The 23,079-nt window shown below is 45.0% G+C and overlaps 1 long non-coding RNA gene across 1 annotated transcript in view; it reads right to left on the minus strand.

Annotated features, from left to right (window-relative positions):
• LOC112645416 (uncharacterized) overlaps positions 1-12,544 on the minus strand; it is a 69,052-nt gene extending 56,508 nt beyond the window's left edge. Inside the window, exon 1 of the long non-coding RNA XR_007402614.1 lies at positions 12,403-12,544. This is a non-coding gene — a long non-coding RNA (uncharacterized LOC112645416). The remainder of the gene's footprint in view (positions 1-12,402) is intronic.
• Between the last annotated feature and the right edge of the window lie 10,535 nt (positions 12,545-23,079).

Consider the following 23,079-nt stretch of genomic DNA (forward strand, 5'->3'; position numbering starts at 1 on the left):
TAAAAGTCTGTTGAGGAATAAATGAGTAAAGAAAAAGTGGGAGGAAAAAAAAAAAAAAAAAAGAAAAGGTGGGAGGGATCCCTGGGTGGCGCAGCGGTTTGGCGCCTGCCTTTGGCCCAGGGCGCGATCCTGAAGACCCGGGATCGAATCCCACGTCGGGCTCCTGGTGCATGGAGCCTGCTTCTCCCTCTGCCTGTGTCTCTGCCTCTCTCTCTCTCTCTCTCTCTCTCTCTGTATGACTATCATAAATAAATTAAAAAAATTAAAAAAAAGAAAAGGTGGGATCTCATACAATGGTATATTATTCACCCACAAAAAGGAAGAAACTCTTGCCTTTTGTGACAACATGGATGGACAACATGGATGAGGATATTGTGCTAAGAGCAGCCAGCGAGTCAAAGAGAGACAGATACTCTATGATCTTGATTACAGGTGGAATCTGACAGAGAACTGTCTGCGGTTGCCTTGCCTGAGGGGCAGGGGGTGGTGGGGATGAGTAAAGGTGATCAAAAGATCAAATCTCCCAGATACATAAGTCCTAGAGGCGTAATGCACAGCGTGGTGACTACTGTTAAGGATACTGCATTGCAGGGGCACCTGGGTGGCTCAGTGGTTGAGCGTCTGCCTTTGGCTCAGGGCATGATCCTGGGGTCCCAGGATCGAGTCCTGCATCGGGGTCTCTGCATGGAGCCTGCTTCTCCCTCTGCCTGTGTCTCTTCCTCTCCCTCTCTGTGTCTCTCATGAATAAATAAATAAAATCTTTTAAAATAAATACTGCATTGCATTTTTGAAATTTGCTAAAAGCAAAAAGTATGACTACACGAAGTCATGGACATTAACTATGCTTATTGCGGTGATCACTTCACAATGTTTACATATATCGAATCAGTGTGCCGTACACCTAGACTAATCCAACGTTACACGTCCATTTCATCTGGGAAAAAAGATATAAAAGGCAGTATTTCTGTCCTCTAAAGCCATCGAACAGAGAACCAAAATAGGGTGAAGAACATAGAGTGAGGGTTTCACGGGGAGATCCTGTTCCTTTGTATAGGAAAGTTAATGAAATTCTTCACTGGAGGAATCCCTGGGTGGCTCAGCAGTTTAGCGCCTGCCTTTGGCCCAGGGCATGATCCTGGAGTCCCGGGATCGAGTCCCACATCGGGCTTCCTGCATGGAGCCTGCTTCTCCCTCCTCCTGTGTCTCTGCCTCTCTCTCTCTCTCTCTCTCTCTCTCTCTCTGTGTGTGTGTGTGTGTCTCATGCATAAATAAATAAAATCTTAAAAAAAAAAAGAAATCCTTCATGGTGGGGTGACATCTGAGATGGGAAGAGAGGGCGGGAGCAGTGCTGCGAGTCTCTGGACAAAGATGATTTCCTGGAAAGGGAATAGATGCTGGGGAGCAGGGGGAGACCCAAGCTTGCGTGAGAGTTGAGGAAGGGTCAGAAAGCCCCTGTGGCCGGAACACATGGGGTGAGTAGGACAGCGCAGTATGGGCAGGAGCCAGGTTGGGTAGGGGCAGTGCTACTCAAAGGGCTGTCTGCAAGGAGGGGAGGAGCCTGGCCCAGGAGGCAGACGGTCCACATCACTAAGCGCCCTGTTGATTTCCACTAACATTTTCTTCATTGCAAGACTTTCTCAACTCAGGCGCTAACTTGACAGACCTGCTGGAATCTTCTTACAGACCAGCATTCCTAGTAGCTCCAACGTAGGACCTGTGGGCTGCAGGGACTTTGGGTTTTGATGTGACTCACAGGTGAGCAACATAAGGGCTTTGAGCAGAGGAACAACCCTGGGTTTTTGTTTTTAAGATTTTATTTATTTATTCATTCATGAGAGATACAGAGAGAGAGAGAGAGAGGCAGAGACACAGGCAGAGGGAGAAGCAGGCTCCATGCAGGGAGCCCGACACAGGAATCGATCCTAGGTCTCCAGGATCACCCCCTGGGCTGAAGGCGGCGCTAAACCGCTGAGCCACCCAGCTGTCCCTGTTGCTACTTCCTAGAGGGGAAAAACTGGGAAACCAAGACACTGTGCTGGCTTCGGGACGCAGCACCCCTACAGCTTCTTGGTAGCAGCAAGGTCACAGGATCGAGTCCCACATCGGGCTTCTTGTGGGGAGCCTGCTTCTCCCTCTGCCTCTGTCACTGCCTCTCTCTCTCTCATGAATAAATAAATAAAATCATAAAAAAAAAGAAGTAGCAACAGCTTCCTTAGCAAGCTGGATCTACAGGCCCTCCTAGGAGTTCTTTCTGGAAGCTGCCGCAGGAGCCTGCTTCCAAAGATATAAGTAAAAAATAAAAATTAAGTTAAGTAAGTAATATTCCCTAAAAAAGGAAAGCAGGCCATTTACTGATGGGTGATGATCTATCGACTGAAGATTATGAGGTTTTCTTCAACTGAGATTACGAGGTTTTCTTTTTTAAAGATTTTATTTATGCATGAGACACACACACACAGAGGCAGAGACACGGGCAGAGGGAGAAGCAGGCTCCTGGCAGGAAGCTTGATGCGGGACTCGAACCCAGGACCCCGGGATCACGCCCTTAGCCAAAGGCAGACGTTCAACCAGGGAGCCACCCAAATGCCCCAGATTTTGAGTTTTTCATTCCATCCCCCTGATGTCAAAAAAGGCGAGACAGAGAGAGAAGTCAGTCCCCATCATATGTTATATGGGCAAAGACTGAAGAAGTTTGGGCTTCTGGGACTAATCTTAATCAGCTGTGTATGGCTGGCCCAGAGCAGACCTATTTTGATGGGGATGACCCGAAACCCCAGGGAGACGTGAGCTCGTTGTCATGCAGCCCCTCTGCAGCTCGAACATGGAATGATTACTCTAGTCCCCATATCCACACCGGGAGCAAAACCGATTGGGGCTCCCTCCCAGGAGGAGGGACGTTCCTTCGTCTTGTATTGGCGACCACACTGGACGTTGCTGTGGTAAGCCTGTGTCGCTGTGTGTTGTGCCTAAGAGTGATCCCAGGAAAGCCCTGGCTTCTCTGTCTGGGGCCACTTCGGGGAGATGTGGGGGGAACAGCTCCAGCTCCCCTGCAGGAAGGCCCTCATCTCTGCTCAACACCCTCTGAGGCTACTTAGTGATTTTTCACCTTTACGTGCTAAAGTCTTCCCTCTTGGAAAACGGGGACTTGGTTGCTCCCTTCCCCATCACCACGACACATGAGCAATCTCCCAATAGTCTCTGCACTATTTTCCTAAGACCAATATTTAGTGTAGACGTTGTTATGTCTATTTAATGCCCGTCACGTTTGAGGCAAAGAGTTGTGATCACCGGCCCCAACCTTGGATTGTGGAGTCAAAACTGTGTATCTGGGACGCCTGGGTGGCTCAGTGGTTGAGTGTCTGCCTCTGACTCAGGGTGTGATCCTGGGGTCCTGGGGTGGAGCCCTCATCAGGCTTCCCTGCCCGGAGCCTATTTCTCCCTCTACCTGTGTCTCTGCCTCTCTGTGTCTCTCATGAATAAATTTAAAAAATCTTTTTTTAAAAAATGTGTATCGGGATCCTTGGGTGGCTCAGTGGTTTAACACCTGCCTTTGGCCCAGGGCGTGATCCTGGAGTCCTGGGATCGAGTCCCACATCAGGCTCCCTGCATGGAGCCTGCTTCTCCCTCTGCCTGTGTCTCTGCCTCTCTGTCTCTCTCTGTGTAACTATCATGAATAAATAAATAAAATCTTTAAAAAAAAATCCAATTGAGATTTTGAGATAAAAAACATCCGATTGAGATGTTTGAGATAAAAAACATCCAATTGAGATGTTTGAGATAAAAAATATCTGATTTCAAAAAAAAAAAAAAAACGATTTCAAACTTTATGGGGTTATTTTATTGGTGGAGTGATTTTCGTTTCATTTGTGGAGCCTATAAAAAGGCCACAGGGTTATTGATGACTCAAATCATAGGCAAATTATTAGTAGTCATATGAATTTACCAACAAATTCATTTGTACTACTTTGGGACCTATTTCAACCTATTTTCAGAGGGCTCACAAGATTTATAAACATAAAGGATGTAATTCTAAAGTGGCACAACTTCTCCAGAAAAGAGACACAGAGAACACGTCCCCAGCTCCTACTGTGTAGCAGTGACTATTAAAGGCTGGCTCTCTAGGCTTCACATCTTCTTTGGGACCGAAGCAGACAAGGGGACACAACTATGTTCTGTAACAGGTCAGTTATGCTCAATATCAAACTTTGGTTCACAGAATTAATGGTGGAAGTTGTAGCTACCTTTATCCTGGGTAAGATAAGAAGTTATGTTCCTGCATTGTTCGTGACATGGCCGGGCAACCAATGGAAATTCCTGGGTTGTTTCAAAAAGATGTGCCAGTTTATGGTGAAGAAGACCCTTATTTATGTCCTGAGTTCTCTTGCGTCCATTATACACAATCTAATTGTTGGAGAAGTCTTCATCAATAAGCTATATTACTTTCTACACAAAAAGATGGTTTCTGAACCCACAGCTGTGGTTGTCGTTTAGCTACTCTTACACCTACTCACCCTGCAGTCGTTGGGGGGATACTTGGCACCCGGAGGAGAGCAAAGGACTTTCCTCGCTTATCTACTGCCACTGGAGGCTTGTGTGCATGCTCGGCTCTCTCCCCGAGCCTGGCCCATTCTATCCTCTCACAAAGAACATAATAACATAAGAACATTTAAATAAATAAATAAATAATAAATAAATAAATAAAATCTCAATTTTTTAGAAGAGGATATACGTAAAAATGTGGCCAGAGGTTTTGTTTGTCTTTTTTTTGTTTTGTTTTTTGTTTGTTGTTTTTTGTTTTTTGTGGCCAGAGGTTTTGAAACCTGTCACAAACTATTGTCACAAAAAATACCTACGTTCACCCAGGATATGTGTAAGAAAGAGGTTGGGTTTTCGAAGCCTTTCACAAAATCTTGTCACAAAAGAAATGTGTATGTTAGACCAGGATACATGTATAAAAGAGGATATGGTTTTTGAAAGCGTGTCACACACAAAAGTTGTCACAAAAAATAACTAGGTTCAGCCAGGAGACGTGTAAAACACAGGACAAGGTTTTGAAGTCTTTTTCACAAAATAGTATTAAAAAATACCTATGTTCAGCCAAGATATGTGGAAAAAAGAGGACAGGTTTTTTGAAACTTTTCACAAAATATTGTCACAAAAGATACCTATATTTAGCCAGCATATGTGTAGAAAAGAAGACGGGGTTTTTGTTTTTTTTTTTTTGAAGCTTTTCACAAAATATTGGAACAAAAAGTACCTCTGTATCACTATGATATGTATAAAAATGACAAGGTTATCTGAAGATTCTCACAAAATATTGTCACTATAAATCCTGTATTTGGCGACCTTATGTCTGTGATAAAGAACAGGGTTTTTTGAACTTTTTCACAAAATATTGAAACTGAAAGTACCTACATTTTGCCACAATATGTATAAACAAGAGGAGAAGGGGTTTTTTTCAACCCTCTCACAAGAAGCAATGTTAGGAGGCATGAGGGGAAAAAAAAAAACAATGGCTTTCGTTGAGATAAAAAACAACCGATTGAGATGTTTGAGATAAAAAAACACCCGATTGAGATGTTTGAGATAAAAAACATCGGATTAAAAAAAATCCGAATGAGGTGTTTGAGATAAAAAACATCCAATTTCAAAAAAAAAATCCAATTTCAAACTTTATGGGGTTATTTTTATTGATGGAGGATTTTCCTTACATTTGTGGAGCCTATAAAAAGGCCACAGGGTCATTGACTCAAATCATAAGCAAATTATTAGTAGTCATATAAATTTACCAACAAATTGATTTGTACTATTTTGGGACCTATTTCAACCTATTTTCAGAGGGCTCACAAGATTTATAAACATAAAGGATATAATTCTAAAGTGGCACAACTTCTCCAGAAATGAGACACAGAGATCACGTGCCCAGCTCCTACTGTATAGCAGTGACTATTAAAGGCTGGCTCTCTAGGCTTCACATCTTCTTTGGGACCGAAGCAGACAAGGGGACACTGCCTATGTTCTGTAACAGGTCAGTTATGCTCAATATCAAACTTTGGTTCACAGAATTAATGGTGGAAGTTGTAGGCTACCTTTATCCTGGGTAAGATAAGAAGTTATGTTCCTGCATTGTTCGTGACATGGCCGGACAACCAATGGAAATTCCTGGGTTGTTTCAAAAAGATGTGCCAGTTTATGGTGAAGAAGACCCTTATTTATGTCCTGAGTTCTCTTGCGTCCATTATACACAATCTAATTGTTGGAGAAGTCTTCATCAATAAGCTATATTACTTTCTACACAAAAAGATGGTTTCTGAACCCACAGCTGTGGTTGTCGTTTAGCTACTCTTACACCTACTCACCCTGCAGTCGTTGGGGGGATACTTGGCACCCGGAGGAGAGCAAAGGACTTTCCTCGCTTATCTACTGCCACTGGAGGCTTGTGTGCATGCTCGGCTCCCTCCCCGAGCCTGGCCCATTCTATCCTCTCACAAAGAACATAATAACATAAGAACATTTAAATAAATAAATAAATAATAAATAAATATATATATAAATAAATAAATAAATAAAATCTCAATTTTTTAGAAGAGGATATACGTAAAAATGTGGCCAGAGGTTTTGTTTGTCTTTTTTTTGTTTTGTTTTTTGTTTGTTGTTTTTTGTTTTTTGTGGCCAGAGGTTTTGAAACCTGTCACAAACTATTGTCACAAAAAATACCTACGTTCACCCAGGATATGTGTAAGAAAGAGGTTGGGTTTTCGAAGCCTTTCACAAATCTTGTCACAAAAGAAATGTGTATGTTAGACCAGGATACATGTATAAAAGAGGATATGGTTTTTGAAAGCGTGTCACACACAAAAGTTGTCACAAAAAATAACTAGGTTCAGCCAGGAGACGTGTAAAACACAGGACAAGGTTTTGAAGTCTTTTTCACAAAATAGTATTAAAAAATACCTATGTTCAGCCAAGATATGTGGAAAAAAGAGGACAGGGTTTTTTGAAACTTTTCACAAAATATTGTCACAAAAGATACCTATATTTAGCCAGCATATGTGTAGAAAAGAAGACGGGGTTTTTTTTTTTTTTTTTTTGAAGCTTTTCACAAAATATTGGAACAAAAAGTACCTCTGTATCACTATGATATGTATAAAAATGACAAGGTTATCTGAAGATTCTCACAAAATATTGTCACTATAAATCCTGTATTTGGCGACCTTATGTCTGTGATAAAGAACAGGGTTTTTTGAACTTTTTCACAAAATATTGAAACTGAAAGTACCTACATTTTGCCACAATATGTATAAACAAGAGGAGAAGGGGTTTTTTTTCAACCCTCTCACAAGAAGCAATGTTAGGAGGCATGAGGGGAAAAAAAAAAACAATGGCTTTCGTTGAGATAAAAAACATCCGATTGACATGTTTGAGATAAAAAAACACCCGATTGAGATGTTTGAGATAAAAAACATCGGATTAAAAAAAATCCGAATGAGATGTTTCAGAAAAAAACCATCCAATTTCAAAAAAAAAATCCAATTTCAAACTTTATGGGGTTATTTTTATTGATGGAGGATTTTCCTTACATTTGTGGAGCCTATAAAAAGGCCACAGGGTCATTGACTCAAATCATAAGCAAATTATTAGTAGTCATATAAATTTACCAACAAATTGATTTGTACTATTTTGGGACCTATTTCAACCTATTTTCAGAGGGCTCACAAGATTTATAAACATAAAGGATATAATTCTAAAGTGGCACAACTTCTCCAGAAATGAGACACAGAGATCACGTGCCCAGCTCCTACTGTATAGCAGTGACTATTAAAGGCTGGCTCTCTAGGCTTCACATCTTCTTTGGGACCGAAGCAGACAAGGGGACACTGCCTATGTTCTGTAACAGGTCAGTTATGCTCAATATCAAACTTTGGTTCACAGAATTAATGGTGGAAGTTGTAGGCTACCTTTATCCTGGGTAAGATAAGAAGTTATGTTCCTGCATTGTTCGTGACATGGCCGGACAACCAATGGAAATTCCTGGGTTGTTTCAAAAAGATGTGCCAGTTTATGGTGAAGAAGACCCTTATTTATGTCCTGAGTTCTCTTGCGTCCATTATACACAATCTAATTGTTGGAGAAGTCTTCATCAATAAGCTATATTACTTTCTACACAAAAAGATGGTTTCTGAACCCACAGCTGTGGTTGTCGTTTAGCTACTCTTACACCTACTCACCCTGCAGTCGTTGGGGGGATACTTGGCACTTGGAGGAGAGCAAAGGACTTTCCTCGCTTATCTACTGCCACTGGAGGCTTGTGTGCATGCTCGGCTCCCTCCCCGAGCCTGGCCCATTCTATCCTCTCACAAAGAACATAATAACATAAGAACATTTAAATAAATAAATAAATAATAAATAAATATATATATAAATAAATAAATAAATAAAATCTCAATTTTTTAGAAGAGGATATACGTAAAAATGTGGCCAGAGGTTTTGTTTGTCTTTTTTTTTGTTTTGTTTTTTGTTTGTTGTTTTTTGTTTTTTGTGGCCAGAGGTTTTGAAACCTGTCACAAACTATTGTCACAAAAAATACCTACGTTCACCCAGGATATGTGTAAGAAAGAGGTTGGGTTTTCGAAGCCTTTCACAAATTCTTGTCACAAAAGAAATGTGTATGTTAGACCAGGGTACATGTATAAAAGAGGATATGGTTTTTGAAAGCGTGTCACACACAAAAGTTGTCACAAAAAATAACTAGGTTCAGCCAGGAGACGTGTAAAACACAGGACAAGGTTTTGAAGTCTTTTTCACAAAATAGTATTAAAAAATACCTATGTTCAGCCAAGATATGTGGAAAAAAGAGGACAGGGTTTTTTGAAACTTTTCACAAAATATTGTCACAAAAGATACCTATATTTAGCCAGCATATGTGTAGAAAAGAAGACGGGGTTTTTTTTTTTTTTTTGAAGCTTTTCACAAAATATTGGAACAAAAAGTACCTCTGTATCACTATGATATGTATAAAAATGACAAGGTTATCTGAAGCTTCTCACAAAATGTTGTCACTATAAATCCTGTATTTGGCGACCTTATGTCTGTGATAAAGAACAGGGCTTTTTGAACTTTTTCACAAAATATTGAAACTGAAAATACCTACATTTTGCCACAATATGTATAAACAAGAGGAGAAGGGGTTTTTTTCAACCCTCTCACAAGAAGCAATGTTAGGAGGCATGAGGGGAAAAAAAAAAACAATGGCTTTCGTTGAGATAAAAAACATCCGATTGACATGTTTGAGATAAAAAAACACCCGATTGAGATGTTTGAGATAAAAAACATCCAATTTCAAAAAAAAAATCCAATTTCAAACTTTATGGGGTTATTTTTATTGATGGAGGATTTTCCTTACATTTGTGGAGCCTATAAAAAGGCCACAGGGTCATTGACTCAAATCATAAGCAAATTATTAGCAGTCATATAAATTTACCAACAAATTGATTTGTCCTATTTTGGGACCTATTTCAACCTATTTTCAGAGGGCTCACAAGATTTATAAACATAAAGGATATAATTCTAAAGTGGCACAACTTCTCCAGAAATGAGACACAGAGATCACGTGCCCAGCTCCTACTGTGTAGCAGTGACTATTAAAGGCTGGCTCTCTAGGCTTCACATCTTCTTTGGGACCGAAGCAGACAAGGGGACACTGCCTATGTTCTGTAACAGGTCAGTTATGCTCAATATCAAACTTTGGTTCACAGAATTAATGGTGGAAGTTGTAGCTACCTTTATCCTGGGTAAGATAAGAAGTTATGTTCCTGCATTGTTCGTGACATGGCCGGACAACCAATGGAAATTCCTGGGTTGTTTCAAAAAGATGTGCCAGTTTATGGTGAAGAAGACCCTTATTTATGTCCTGAGTTCTCTTGCGTCCATTATACACAATCTAATTGTTGGAGAAGTCTTCATCAATAAGCTATATTACTTTCTACACAAAAAGATGGTTTCTGAACCCACAGCTGTGGTTGTCGTTTAGCTACTCTTACACCTACTCACCCTGCAGTCGTTGGGGGGATACTTGGCACCCGGAGGAGAGCAAAGGACTTTCCCCGCTTATCTACTGCCACTGGAGGCTTGTGTGCACTGCTCGGCTCTCTCCCCGAGCCTGGCCCATTCTGTCCTCTCACAAGGAACACTGGCTCACAACTGTGAGTGGAAACATTGATATTGAAACCCTAATGCTCAGCAGCCTGACAGGGAGGCCGGAGACCAATGTGCAAGTTGGTCTGATCCGCCTCCGCGTCTGATGTCACATGAACTTGCAGCCCGTACCAACCGACACACAGCTCCGTCCTGCCACAGTTGTCACAAGGAAGCTTATTTCGCTGAACTCCACCTAGTGACACCGTCTCTATGTGGCAAAGCCAGTTATTTATGCTGCATCGATCCTAATCCTTTCAGAAGAACTTCTACAACCTATGGTGTTACCTTCATCAATTGAGCCCCTCACCCCCTCAGCCCCCAGAGCACATTTGGTTCTTCTTGAATCTGTGTCTCCTTGATTTCTTTTTTTTCTTTTCAAGATTTTATTTTTTTCATCAGAGACACACACACAGAGAGAGAGAGAGAGAGAGAGAGTCAAAGACACAGGCAGAGGGAGAAGCAGGCTCCATGCAGGGAGCCCGACGTGGGACTTGATCCCGGTTCTCCAGGATCTCGCCCTGGGCCGAAGGCAGGCGCTAAACAGCTGAGCTACCCGGGCTGCCCCTTTGATTTCAGTACAGTTTTTTTTTGTTTTGTTTTTTTGTGTGTGTGTTTGTTTTTGCAGCCTCAACTCTGTCCTGTTTCACATACTGAGCAAATAAAGTTCCTTTCAGGCAATGGCATGTCTGCAGCCTTACTGCTCCATTCTAGGCTGATTTCCTTCCAACCCTGTGTAGCTTAGGGTCTGTTGCAAGGCACCGAGGAAGAGGAGGGAAAACCAGGGTGATGGATAGAGAACTCCATGGCTTGGCAGGGGTTGGGGAGGGATGGGTACGCAACCTGGGTGATATATGCTGAATGGAGGATGGGGGTGGAGGTGGTTTCCAAGGCTGATGGTCTGGGACACGGCAGCCCAGAAGGCTCTGGGGATGTGTCCCCTTTCCCGGAGAAGTTCAAAGTCCGACACAGAGAACTCTGAACTGCTTGAAAGCATCTTTACCACTTGTAAGGCATATATCCCAAATTTGACCAGGGTAGAGCCAGCCTCTTGAGGACTGAGCTGGGGGAAGGGACAGCTCCCCGCAAACTCATCTTCAAGGGACCCATGTTGGGATGGGTGATGGTGAAATTCAGAGGGCTCACGAGAACGCGCCCCTTGGGTCAGGAGAAACCCTGTGGAGGGGAAAGGATGTGAGTGGAATGACCTTCCCCAGAGCACCTCGCAGGTCCTGAGGCTGCCCTGGAAGTTTGAGCCTGCCTCATTTCGATCTGTGCCCAGCATTGAGTTGGCTTCTACCTCTCCCTCTGCACATTCCCCCTCTCGTGCCCTCTTTCTAACAAATAAATAAATAAAATATTTTTAAAGACTATTTATGTATTATGAGAGACATACACTCAGAGGCAGAGGCGTAGGCAGAGGGAGAAGCAGGCTCCCCGTGGGAAGCCCGATTTGGGACTCCATCTCAGGATGCCAGGATCATGACGTGAAGCCAAGGTAGACACTCAACCACTGAGCCACCCAGGCACCCATTAATAAATAAAATTTTTAATAAATATTTTAATAAATAAAAAATCAGTAAAGAGGGGGGCACTTGACAGGATGAGCACTGGGTGTTGTACTAGTGTTGGCAAATGGAACTCCAATAAAAAGGTATACAAAAAAATCAGTAAAATCAACAATGGGCAAAAATGTCAAAGAGACATTTCTCCGAAGGTATACAGTGGCCACCCAGCTTCTGAGGAAATGCTCAACATCGCTAATCATTACAGAAAGCAAATAGAACACAAATATATATCAAGTCACACCCCCATCAGGATAGTCACCATCAACAACAATAAGCAAGGGATCCCTGGGTGGCGCAGCGGTTTGGCGCCTGCCTTTGGCCCAGGGCGCGATCCTGGAGACCCGGGATCGAATCCCACGTCGGGCTCCCGGTGCATGGAGCCTGCTTCTCCCTCTGCCTGTGTCTTTGACTCTCTCTCTCTCTCTCTCTCTGTGTGTGACTATCATAAATAAAAAAATAAATAAAAAAAACAACAATAAGCAAAAGGACCCCAAACCCAAATACCATAAATTAATGTGTGTTGGTGAGGATCTGGAGAAATCGGAACCCTGGCAAATGTTGGTGAAAAAGTAAAATGGCACATCAGACATCAGCTTGGAACATGGTGCCGGGTTTCCTCCAAATTAAGAAATAGACTTACCATGTGATGGAGCCAACTCCTTATTCATTTTACATCTGTAAGAACTGAAAGCCAACAGTATGAAGGGATCCCCGCTCATCCCTGTTCATCGCAGTGTTGTTCACAAGAGTCAAGATGTAGACGCAGCCCACGTGTCCACGCACAGAGGAACGGAGAAAGATCATGGGGCATCCAGCTCCAGTGGAACGAGCATCGATCCTAAGGAAGAAGTGAGTTCTGGACCCGCTGCCACATGAAATGAGCAGGTCGCAGCAAGACAAATACCCTATGATTCCACTTGTATGTCCTACCCGTCATAGTCAAATTTATAGAAACAGAAAGAAGACATGTGGGGCTGGTGGGGGCGAGGAGGAGCAAACAGGAAACTGTGGGTACAGACTTCCTGTTACAAAACGAACGGGTGCTAGAGATGCATTGTACGCCCCTGAGAATATTGATACCCCTGCTCATCTGTATCCTGGTTCCCGGTGAATGGTAGGGAATGTAATGTTATGAGTTTTTCACCATAATTTTTAACAGATTTAAGGAAGAAATTGGGGTGAAGATCCCTGGGGCCCTTGAAACCTTCCTGCCTTCCAAGAGGAAGCTCTGGGTGTGACCAATACAAAGTGTTGGTGGGTGAGGTTCATTTTGTGTTCCCAGCCAGCCCGTTTCAGCCTCCCATGGCAGCTCATGGGGCTCTGAGCCCCTCCAGAGTCCATAACGGGGAAGAGGCTCGAGGCTCCAGGGGTTCTCAGGAGTTGAAGGGCCAAGGTGGGAGGAGAAGGGCTGAGCAGGGATGGAAAGATGGGTAGAGGAGCAGCTGTGTGGGAGGGGGGCAGATTGAGGGATTCAAGACAGCCAAAGAGTCTAAGATGTGGCATTAAAAAAAAAAAGAAGGAAAGAAAGAAAGAAAGGAGGAAAGGAAGAAAGAAGAAGAAGAAAAGGGAGCGACCGGGTTGCTGAATACCTAGAGCATGAAACTCTTTCCTCAGGATGGTGGGCTCAGGCCCCAAGTAGAACTTATTTAAAAAAAAAAAAAAAAAAAAAAACAGGGATCCCTGGGTGGCTCAGCAGTTTGGTGCCTGCCTTTGGCCCGGGGCACGATGCTGAGGTCCCGGGATCGAGTCCTGAATCGGGCTCCTGGCATGGAGCCTGCTTCTCCCTCTGCCTGTGTCTCTGCCTCTCTCTCTCTCAAATAAATAAATAAATAAATAAATAAATATTTTTTTAAAAGTTCTTAGGCTCAGTTGTTTGAGCGTCTAAGTTATGAACTCAGCTCAGGTCTTTGTCTCTGGGTTGTGTGTTCGAGCCCCCTGTGGGGTGCTATGCTTACATGGAGCTTAATTTAAAATATTCTTTTAATATAAAAATAAAATAAATAGGGATCCGTGGGTGGCGCAGTGGTTTAGCGCCTGCCTTTGGCCCAGGGCACGATCCTGGAGACCCGGGATCGAATCCCACGTCGGGCTCCCAGTGCATGGAGCCTGCTTCTCCCTCTGCCTGTGTCTCTGCCTCTCTCTCTCTCTCTCTGTGACTATCATAAAATAAATTAAAAAAATTAAAAAAAAATTTTTTTTAATAAAATAAATATGAATACTCATTAAAACTCGGCGGTTTAGCACTTGCCTTCAGCCCAGGGCACGATCCTGGAGTCCTAAGATCGAGTTCCACGTCTGGCTCCCTGCATGAAGCCTGCTTCTCCCTCTGCCTATGTCTCTGCCTCTGTGTGTGTGTGTGTGTGTGTGTGTCTCACGAATAAATAAATAAAATCTTTAAAAAAATAATAATAATAATAAATAAAATGAGGGGAGGCCTGGATGGCTCAGCAGTTGGGCATCTGCCTTTGGCTCATGGCATGATCCCAGTGTCTCAGGATCAAGTTCCACATCGGGCTTCCTGGATGGAGCCTGCTTCTCTCTGCCTATGTCTCTGCTCTCTCTCTCACTCTGTGTCTCTCATGAATAAATAAATAAAATGTATAAATAAATAAAATTAAAAATTAAAAAAAGAAGAATGAGGACAGGGGATGATGAGGGCGACAACTTAGATGAGCAGGTTGGAAGATTCCTGAGTCCGGTGTTCTGTGTGGCCTTTGAAGCTCCCTTGTGTTTAAGAATACCTTTGCCTTTTCTGAAGATATTACATGCCCTTCCTCCACTGTATATTCTTGGCTCCTTTTCTATAAATTATTTATTTATTTATTTATTTACGCATTTATTTATTTATTTGTTTGTTTATTTTAAAAGATTATGTATTTATTTATTCATGACAGGTGGAGAGAGAGAGAGAGGCAGAGGGAGAAGCAGGCTCCACGCAGGGAGCCCAACGTGGGACTCGATCCCGGGTCTCCAGGATCAGACTCTGCCTGGGCTGAAGGCGGCGCCAAACCGTTGGGCCATCGGGGCTGCCCTGCAAATTTCTTTTTAAGATTTTATTTATTTATTCATGAGAGAAACAGAGAGAAGCAGAGACACAGGCAGAGGGAGAAGCAGGCTCCCTGCGGGAAGCCGGATGCAAGACTCAATCCCAAGACTCTGGGATCGTGATCTGAGCCAAAGGCATACGCTCAACCCCCCGGGCGCCCCTTATGTACTATTTCAAATATAAACCCAAATTTGCCCGGTGAGGACATGTTTCTCCCACAATCAGTTGCTTTGGTGTGAAAGTACTCAGATTCAGAAATGGTGTATGAATTCAATGGGCTCAAATTAGGTCAATTGTAAAGACTTTTCACCCTCAAGAACATGCAGTGCCCTCCTGTTACAACCACCCGACAAAGTGTCAACAATTTCGGAGCAGTGGATCCAGGAGAGTGAGAGCTCCAGCAGGAGCACCATGTGCATTCACTCAAATTGGATTAAAGGCTTGAGTATAAGATCTAAAACCATGAGACTACCAGAAGAAAACACAAGCAGTAAGTTCCTTGGCATCAGTCTTGGCAATTATTTTTTTGGATGGCAATGAAAGTCAAAATCAATAAGTGGGTGGAACCTCATCAAGCTGAAGAGCTTCTGCACAGCAAAGGAAACCATGAGGAAATGAAAAGGCAACCCACCAAGTGGGAGAGACATTTTAAATCATATGTCTGGTAAGGGATTAATATCCAAAATTTGGAATACCCAAAAATATAGAAAGAGGGGTGCACGGAGTTGGGGGTGCCAGGGTGGCTCAGTTGGTTGAACATCTGACTCTTGATTTCAGCTCAGGGTCATGATCTCAGCATCCAGGGCCTGAGCTCAGAGTTGAGCTCCGGACTGATTGTGGAGACAGTCTGCTTAGGATTCTCTCTCTCTCCCTCTGCCCCTCCCCCTCACTCATGCGCACTCTCTTGCTCTCTCTCAAATAAATAAATAATCTAAAAAAACCCCACAGAAAGCAATATGGTGAGTCCTCCAAATATTAAAAATAGAACTATCATCTGATCTAACGGTTCCACTTCTGGGTATATGACCAAAAGAAATGAAATCACCTCCTGAAAAACATACCTGCACCCCCAGGTTTACGGTGGCATCATTCACAAAGGCCAGGATACAGAAACATCCTAAAAGTCTGTTGAGGAATAAATGGGTAAAGAAAAGGTGGGAGGGATCCCTGGGTGGCGCAGCGGTTTAGCGCCTGCCTTTGGCCCAGGGCGCGATCCTGAAGACCTGGGATCGAATCCCACGTCGGGCTCCTGGTGCATGGAGCCTGCTTCTCCCTCTGCCTGTGTCTCTGCCTCTCTCTCTCTCTCTCTCTGTATGACTATCATAAATAAATTTAAAAAATTAAAAAAAAAGAAAAGGTGGGATCTCATACAATAGTATATTATTCACCCACAAAAAGGAAGAAACTCTTGCCTTTTGTGACAACATGGATGGACAACATGGATGAGGATATTGTGCTAAGAGCAGCCAGCGAGTCAAAGAGAGACAGATACTCTATGATCTTGCTTACAGGTGGAATCTGACAGAGAACTGTCTGCGGTTGCCTTGCCTGAGGGGCAGGGGGTGGTGGGGATGAGTAAAGGTGATCAAAAGATCAAATCTCCCAGATACATAAGTCCTAGAGGCGTAATGCACAGCGTGGTGACTACTGTTAAGGATACTGCATTGCAGGGGCACCTGGGTGGCTCAGTGGTTGAGCGTCTGTCTTTGGCTCAGGGCATGATCCTGGGGTCCCAGGATCGAGTCCTGCATCGGGGTCTCTGCATGGAGCCTGCTTCTCCCTCTGCCTGTGTCTCTGCCTCTCCCTCTCTGTGTCTCTCATGAATAAATAAATAAAATCTTTAAAAAAAAATACTGCATTGCATTTTTGAAATTTGCTAAAAGCAAAAAGTATTACTACACGAAGTCATGGACATTAACTATGCTTATTGCGGTGATCACTTCACAATGTTTACATATATCGAATCAGTGTGCCGTACACCTAGGCTAATCCAACGTTACACGTCCATTTCATCTGGGAAAAAAGATATAAAAGGCAGTATTTCTGTCCTCTAAAGCCATCGAACAGAGAACCAAAATAGGGTGAAGAACATAGAGTGAGGGTTTCACGGGGAGATCCTGTTCCTTTGTATAGGAAAGTTAATGAAATTCTTCACTGGAGGAATCCCTGGGTGGCTCAGCAGTTTAGCGCCTGCCTTTGGCCCAGGGCATGATCGTGGAGTCCCGGGATCGAGTCCCACATCGGGCTTCCTGCATGGAGCCTGCTTCTCCCTCCTCCTGTGTCTCTGCCTCTCTCTCTCTCTCTCTCTCTCTCTCTCTGTGTGTGTGTGTGTGTGTGTGTGTGTGTGTGTGTCTCATGCATAAATAAATAAAATCTTAAAAAAAAAAGAAATCCTTCATGGTGGGGTGACATCTGAGATGGGAAGAGAGGGCGGGAGCAGTGCTGCGAGTCTCGGACAAAGATGATTTCCTGGAAAGGGAATAGATGCTGGGGAGCAGGGGGAGACCCAAGCTTGCGTGAGAGTTGAGGAAGGGTCAGAAAGCCCCTGTGGCCGGAACACATGGGGTGAGTAGGACAGCGCAGTATGGGCAGGAGCCAGGTTGGGTAGGGGCAGTGCTACTCAAAGGGCTGTCTGCAAGGAGGGGAGGAGCCTGGCCCAGGAGGCAGACGGTCCACATCACTAAGCGCCCTGTTGATTTCCACTAACATTTTCTTCATTGCAAGACTTTCTCAACTCAGGCGCTAACTTGACAGACCTGCTGGAATCTTCTTACAGACCAGCATTCCTAGTAGCTCCAACGTAGGACCTGTGGGCTGCAGGGACTTTGGGTTTTGATGTGACTCACAGGTGAGCAACATAAGGGCTTTGAGCAGAGGAACAACCCTGGGTTTTTGTTTTTAAGATTTTATTTATTTATTCATTCATGAGAGATACAGAGAGAGAGAGAGAGAGAGGCAGAGACACAGGCAGAGGGAGAAGCAGGCTCCATGCAGGGAGCCCGACACAGGAATCGATCCTAGGTCTCCAGGATCACCCCCTGGGCTGAAGGCGGCGCTAAACCGCTGAGCCACCCAGCTGTCCCTGTTGCTACTTCCTAGAGGGGAAAAACTGGGAAACCAAGACACTGTGCTGGCTTCGGGACGCAGCACCCCTACAGCTTCTTGGTAGCAGCAAGGTCACAGGATCGAGTCCCACATCGGGCTTCTTGTGGGGAGCCTGCTTCTCCCTCTGCCTCTGTCACTGCCTCTCTCTCTCTCATGAATAAATAAATAAAATCATAAAAAAAAAGAAGTAGCAACAGCTTCCTTAGCAAGCTGGATCTACAGGCCCTCCTAGGAGTTCTTTCTGGAAGCTGCCGCAGGAGCCTGCTTCCAAAGATATAAGTAAAAAATAAAAATTAAGTTAAGTAAGTAATATTCCCTAAAAAAGGAAAGCAGGCCATTTACTGATGGGTGATGATCTATCGACTGAAGATTATGAGGTTTTCTTTAACTGAGATTACGAGGTTTTCTTTTTTAAAGATTTTATTTATGCATGAGACACACACACACAGAGGCAGAGACACGGGCAGAGGGAGAAGCAGGCTCCTGGCAGGAAGCTTGATGCGGGACTCGAACCCAGGACCCCGGGATCACGCCCTTAGCCAAAGGCAGACGTTCAACCAGGGAGCCACCCAAATGCCCCAGATTTTGAGTTTTTCATTCCATCCCCCTGATGTCAAAAAAGGCGAGACAGAGAGAGAAGTCAGTCCCCATCATATGTTATATGGGCAAAGGCTGAAGAAGTTTGGGCTTCTGGGACTAATCTTAATCAGCTGTGTATGGCTGGCCCAGAGCAGACCTATTTTGATGGGGATGACCCGAAACCCCAGGGAGACGTGAGCTCGTTGTCATGCAGCCCCTCTGCAGCTCGAACATGGAATGATTACTCTAGTCCCCATATCCACACCGGGAGCAAAACCGATTGGGGCTCCCTCCCAGGAGGAGGGACGTTCCTTTGTCTTGTATTGGCGACCACACTGGACGTTGCTGTGGTAAGCCTGTGTCGCTGTGTGTTGTGCCTAAGAGTGATCCCAGGAAAGCCCTGGCTTCTCTGTCTGGGGCCACTTCGGGGAGATGTGGGGGGAACAGCTCCAGCTCCCCTGCAGGAAGGCCCTCATCTCTGCTCAACACCCTCTGAGGCTACTTAGTGATTTTTCACCTTTAGGTGCTAAAGTCTTCCCTCTTGGAAAACGGGGACTTGGTTGCTCCCTTCCCCATCACCACGACACATGAGCAATCTCCCAATAGTCTCTGCACTATTTTCCTAAGACCAATATTTAGTGTAGACGTTGTTATGTCTATTTAATGCCCGTCACGTTTGAGGCAAAGAGTTGTGATCACCGGCCCCAACCTTGGATTGTGGAGTCAGAACTGTGTATCTGGGACACCTGGGTGGCTCAGTGGTTGAGTGTCTGCCTCTGACTCAGGGTGTGATCCTGGGGTCCTGGGGTGGAGCCCTCATCAGGCTTCCCTGCCCGGAGCCTATTTCTCCCTCTGCCTGTGTCTCTGCCTCTCTGTGTCTCTCATGAATAAATTAAAAAAATCTTTTTTTAAAAAATGTGTATCGGGATCCTTGGGTGGCTCAGTGGTTTAACACCTGCCTTTGGCCCAGGGCGTGATCCTGGAGTCCTGGGATCGAGTCCCACATCAGGCTCCCTGCATGGAGCCTGCTTCTCCCTCTGCCTGTGTCTCTGCCTCTCTGTCTGTGTCTGTCATGAATAAACAAATAAAATCTTTTTTTTTTTAATGTGTATCTGTAAAGTACATCAGGGCTGAAGCACATTCCCTCTGTGAGCTGGGGAGACCGTGAAGGGGAAAGGGGTGGAGACAGAGACCTATTAGGAGACAAAGAAAAGGAAAAAAGCCAAACTGCTGGTGGCGCTCAGGGCCCACCCACCCTCCAGGCGACCCTGTGGTAGTGCTGCCCCCTCGGTGGCTGCCTAGTGCATTGCATGGATGGTGGCGTCCTAGAGGAGACTGAGTCCATGGTGGGTCACTCCTGGGGCAACCAGCTGCACAAATGGCAGGACCCAATGTAAAGTGAAAATGCAGGGCTCCTCGCTTAAAAACCGTTAATAATTTTAAGATGGCAAAAGCCGAGTGTTACACCTGGCCACAGGCCCTCCTGAGTGACTGCGTGATGGCAGATTGCCAGCCCGGGAAGCCAGCCCTGCCTCACAGGGCAAACGGATGGGTTCAGTCCCCCATGTGAATGCCACATCAGCTGAAGCCACAAACTACGGAAATGGTGAGCCCTGGGAACCTGGGTGGCTCAGTGGTTGAGCGTCTGCCTTTGGCTCAGGGTGTGATCTCGGGGTCCTGGGGTCGAGTCCCACGTCGGGCTCCCTGAATAGAGCCTGCTTCTCCCTCTGCCTGTGTCTCTGCCTCTCTGTGTGTCTCTCATAAATAAATAAATAAAATATTAAAAAAAAGAAAGAAAGAAATGGTGAGCCCTGTCTTTTAATCCCCAACAGGACAGTTTTGAGTTTCCTTTCTTTAGAAAAAAATTCACCTGGAATTTGCTCTGGCCAGATCAATGACCAAATTGGAGATGATCCTAACATTAAAAAAAAAAAAAAATCAAGGCAACACGTTGACTATATAAAAATCTACAATTACCCTCAAAACAGAGGCAGCAAAAATCATCCCCTAGCCTATCCCATCCCCACTGGAGGTAGAGGTGACATTGAGCAACTCCTCACCCGGAAAGCCTGGGTCCTGTCCTTCCAGCAGATGCCAGGGTCCAGAAGTAAGGGAGAGCCCTTTGCACAGAAAGTGCCTGTGTCTGAAGCCAAGAGGGATGACAGTTAGTGACTGTCCTTGTGCACAGTGGGCTTGGGCCAAGAACAAGATGGAGGATGGGGGGAGGGGAGGGGGCTGATGTGACATTCACAGGCATTCGGTGTCCCCTCAGGGCCCCACAGGATCTGAGGGACCAGGGAGATAATGATGAGGAGACAGATCTCCCCATTCCTATTGGGGGGATGGTTTTCTCGCCTTCGAGGGGGACAGGGCATTAGTCTCTTGCGGCTGCCATGACCAATGACCACATGCTTGGTCATTTGTGGCTTGAAATAAGAAAAAGCTTATCCTACAACAGTTCTGGAGGCCAGAAATCCAAAACCAAAGCATCAGCGGGACCACATTCCCTCCAGAGACTCTGGGAGAGATTCTGTTCCTTCCCTCTTCCAGCTTCTGGGGGCCGTCGGCATTCTTGGGCCAACCTTGGCCTCTGTCTTCATGTGGTCTTCTCCCCTGTGTGCCTTCTCCTCTTCTACTTCCCACTGGATTTAGGATTCACACAGATAACCCAGGATGATGCACTCCCAGGGGGCCCCTCCCATCTCCCTCTCAGCCCCACCCCCATCTTTTCCTTCCTAAAAGCAACCCAGCCCCAGTAACACTGGAGCCACAGCCTCAGCCCTCATGACTCCCACTCTGGATAGAGCTGCCCAGAGACCCCAGACCACCCCCAGCTTCCTCCCAGAGCATCTCAGGAGAGAGAGGGGCTCTGCTCATTTGTACCCTCTTGGGGTGTCTTTCTCCTTCCCTGGGAGCTAGGGTCTGACGGCCAACACTCTCCCTACCCCCACAGCAGATTTCCCAGCCGCTGTAGACCTGGCTAAGGTTGGCAAGGGAGGACCGGTTTGGGGATGGATCCTGGACCCCTTAAGTCCCCTGCACGTCTGCCCACCCCCAGTCTTGAAGGACCCCACTGGACAAAGACCAGCAGGTTGTTTCTAAGGAGGAAGTAAGCAGGGGCAGGGGTTCAGCACCTCTTCTACCAGCATCTGCTTTCTCTGGGAACATCCTCGCTCCCAACTAGAAAGTGTTCTGATGAAGAATTGCAAAAATGTAAGCACTTGTTTGTCTTCACCGGGAAATAATGATTTTGTGAATGTCCACACGCCTCCCCTGAAGAAATGTCTCTCCTCCTGGCAGGAGCCCTCCACCTGCTGACTCAGGGCCTCTTTCCTGCAAAGAAAGGGCCGGAATAGTTACGTGTGGGCTTCTCCTCCACCGCCATCCACAGGTATCTGCCTGCCTCCTGCAGGGGAAGCTCTGACACATTTGCAACAAAGCTGGGAACTTCTAGAAACCCTCCCTGTGCATCTGCTCACTCACACCCACATCTCGTTTGCAAACTTCTAAACAGTGCTGTGCGGTAGAGATACAACAGGAGATTCGTACATAATTTTACATTTTCTAGCAGTTGTATTTCAAAATGTAATAAGCAGGGGCACCTGGGCGGCTCAGTGGTTGAGCCTCTGCCTTTGGCTCAAGCTGCAACCCCGAGGGATCCTGGGATCGAGTCCCACATCGGGCTCCCTGCATGGAGCCTGCTTCTCCCTCTGCCTGTGCCTCTGCCTCTCTGTGTCTCTCATGAATTAATAAATAAAAATCTTTTTAAAAATTCAAACAGGGAAGGGTGTCTGGATGGCTCAGTGGGTTAAGCGTCTGATTCTTGATTTCAGCTCAGCTCATGATCTCAGGGTCCTGGGGTCGAGCCCCGTGTGGGGCTCCCTGCTCTGTGGGGAGTCTGCTTTCCCTCTCCTTCCAACCCCCCCAGCGCTCACACTGTCTCTCTCTTAAAATAAATATTTTTTCTCTTTAAAAAATATTATTAAAAGTCAATTAATTATCATATAATGTATTATAGGTATCAGAGGCAGAGGTCAGGGATTCATCACGCTTACATAACACCCAGTGCTCATTACATCACGTGCCCTCCTTAATGCCCATCACCCAGTTACCCCATGCCCCCACCCACATCCCCTCCAGTGACCCTCAGTTAGTTATGATTAAGTCTCTTATGGTTTGTCTCCCACTCTGGTTTCATCTTGTTTTATAAAACAAATAAATCTTAAAAATAAAATCAACATGGGGACGCCTGGGTGGCTCAGTGGTTGACAGGCTCCCTGTGGGGAGCCTGCTTCTCTCTCTTCCTATGTCTCTGCCTCTCTCTGTGTCTCTCATGAATAAATAAATAACTTAATTAATTAATAAAATAAAATAAAATCAATGGAATTCCCATATGATCCAGCAATTCCAGTTCTGGACATATACCCCATAGAATTGAAAGCAGGGACTTGAACAGATATTCATATATTCTCATTCACAGGAAAGTTATTCACTGTCGCCAAAAGGTGGAAACAACCCAAGAGCCCATGGACAGAAAAATGGATAAACAAAATGTGGTGTGTTTCTATTGAGGAATATTATTCAGCC

Source organism: Canis lupus, chromosome 1 (genome assembly GCF_003254725.2).
Source record: "Canis lupus dingo isolate Sandy chromosome 1, ASM325472v2, whole genome shotgun sequence".
NCBI lineage: Eukaryota > Metazoa > Chordata > Mammalia > Carnivora > Canidae > Canis > Canis lupus.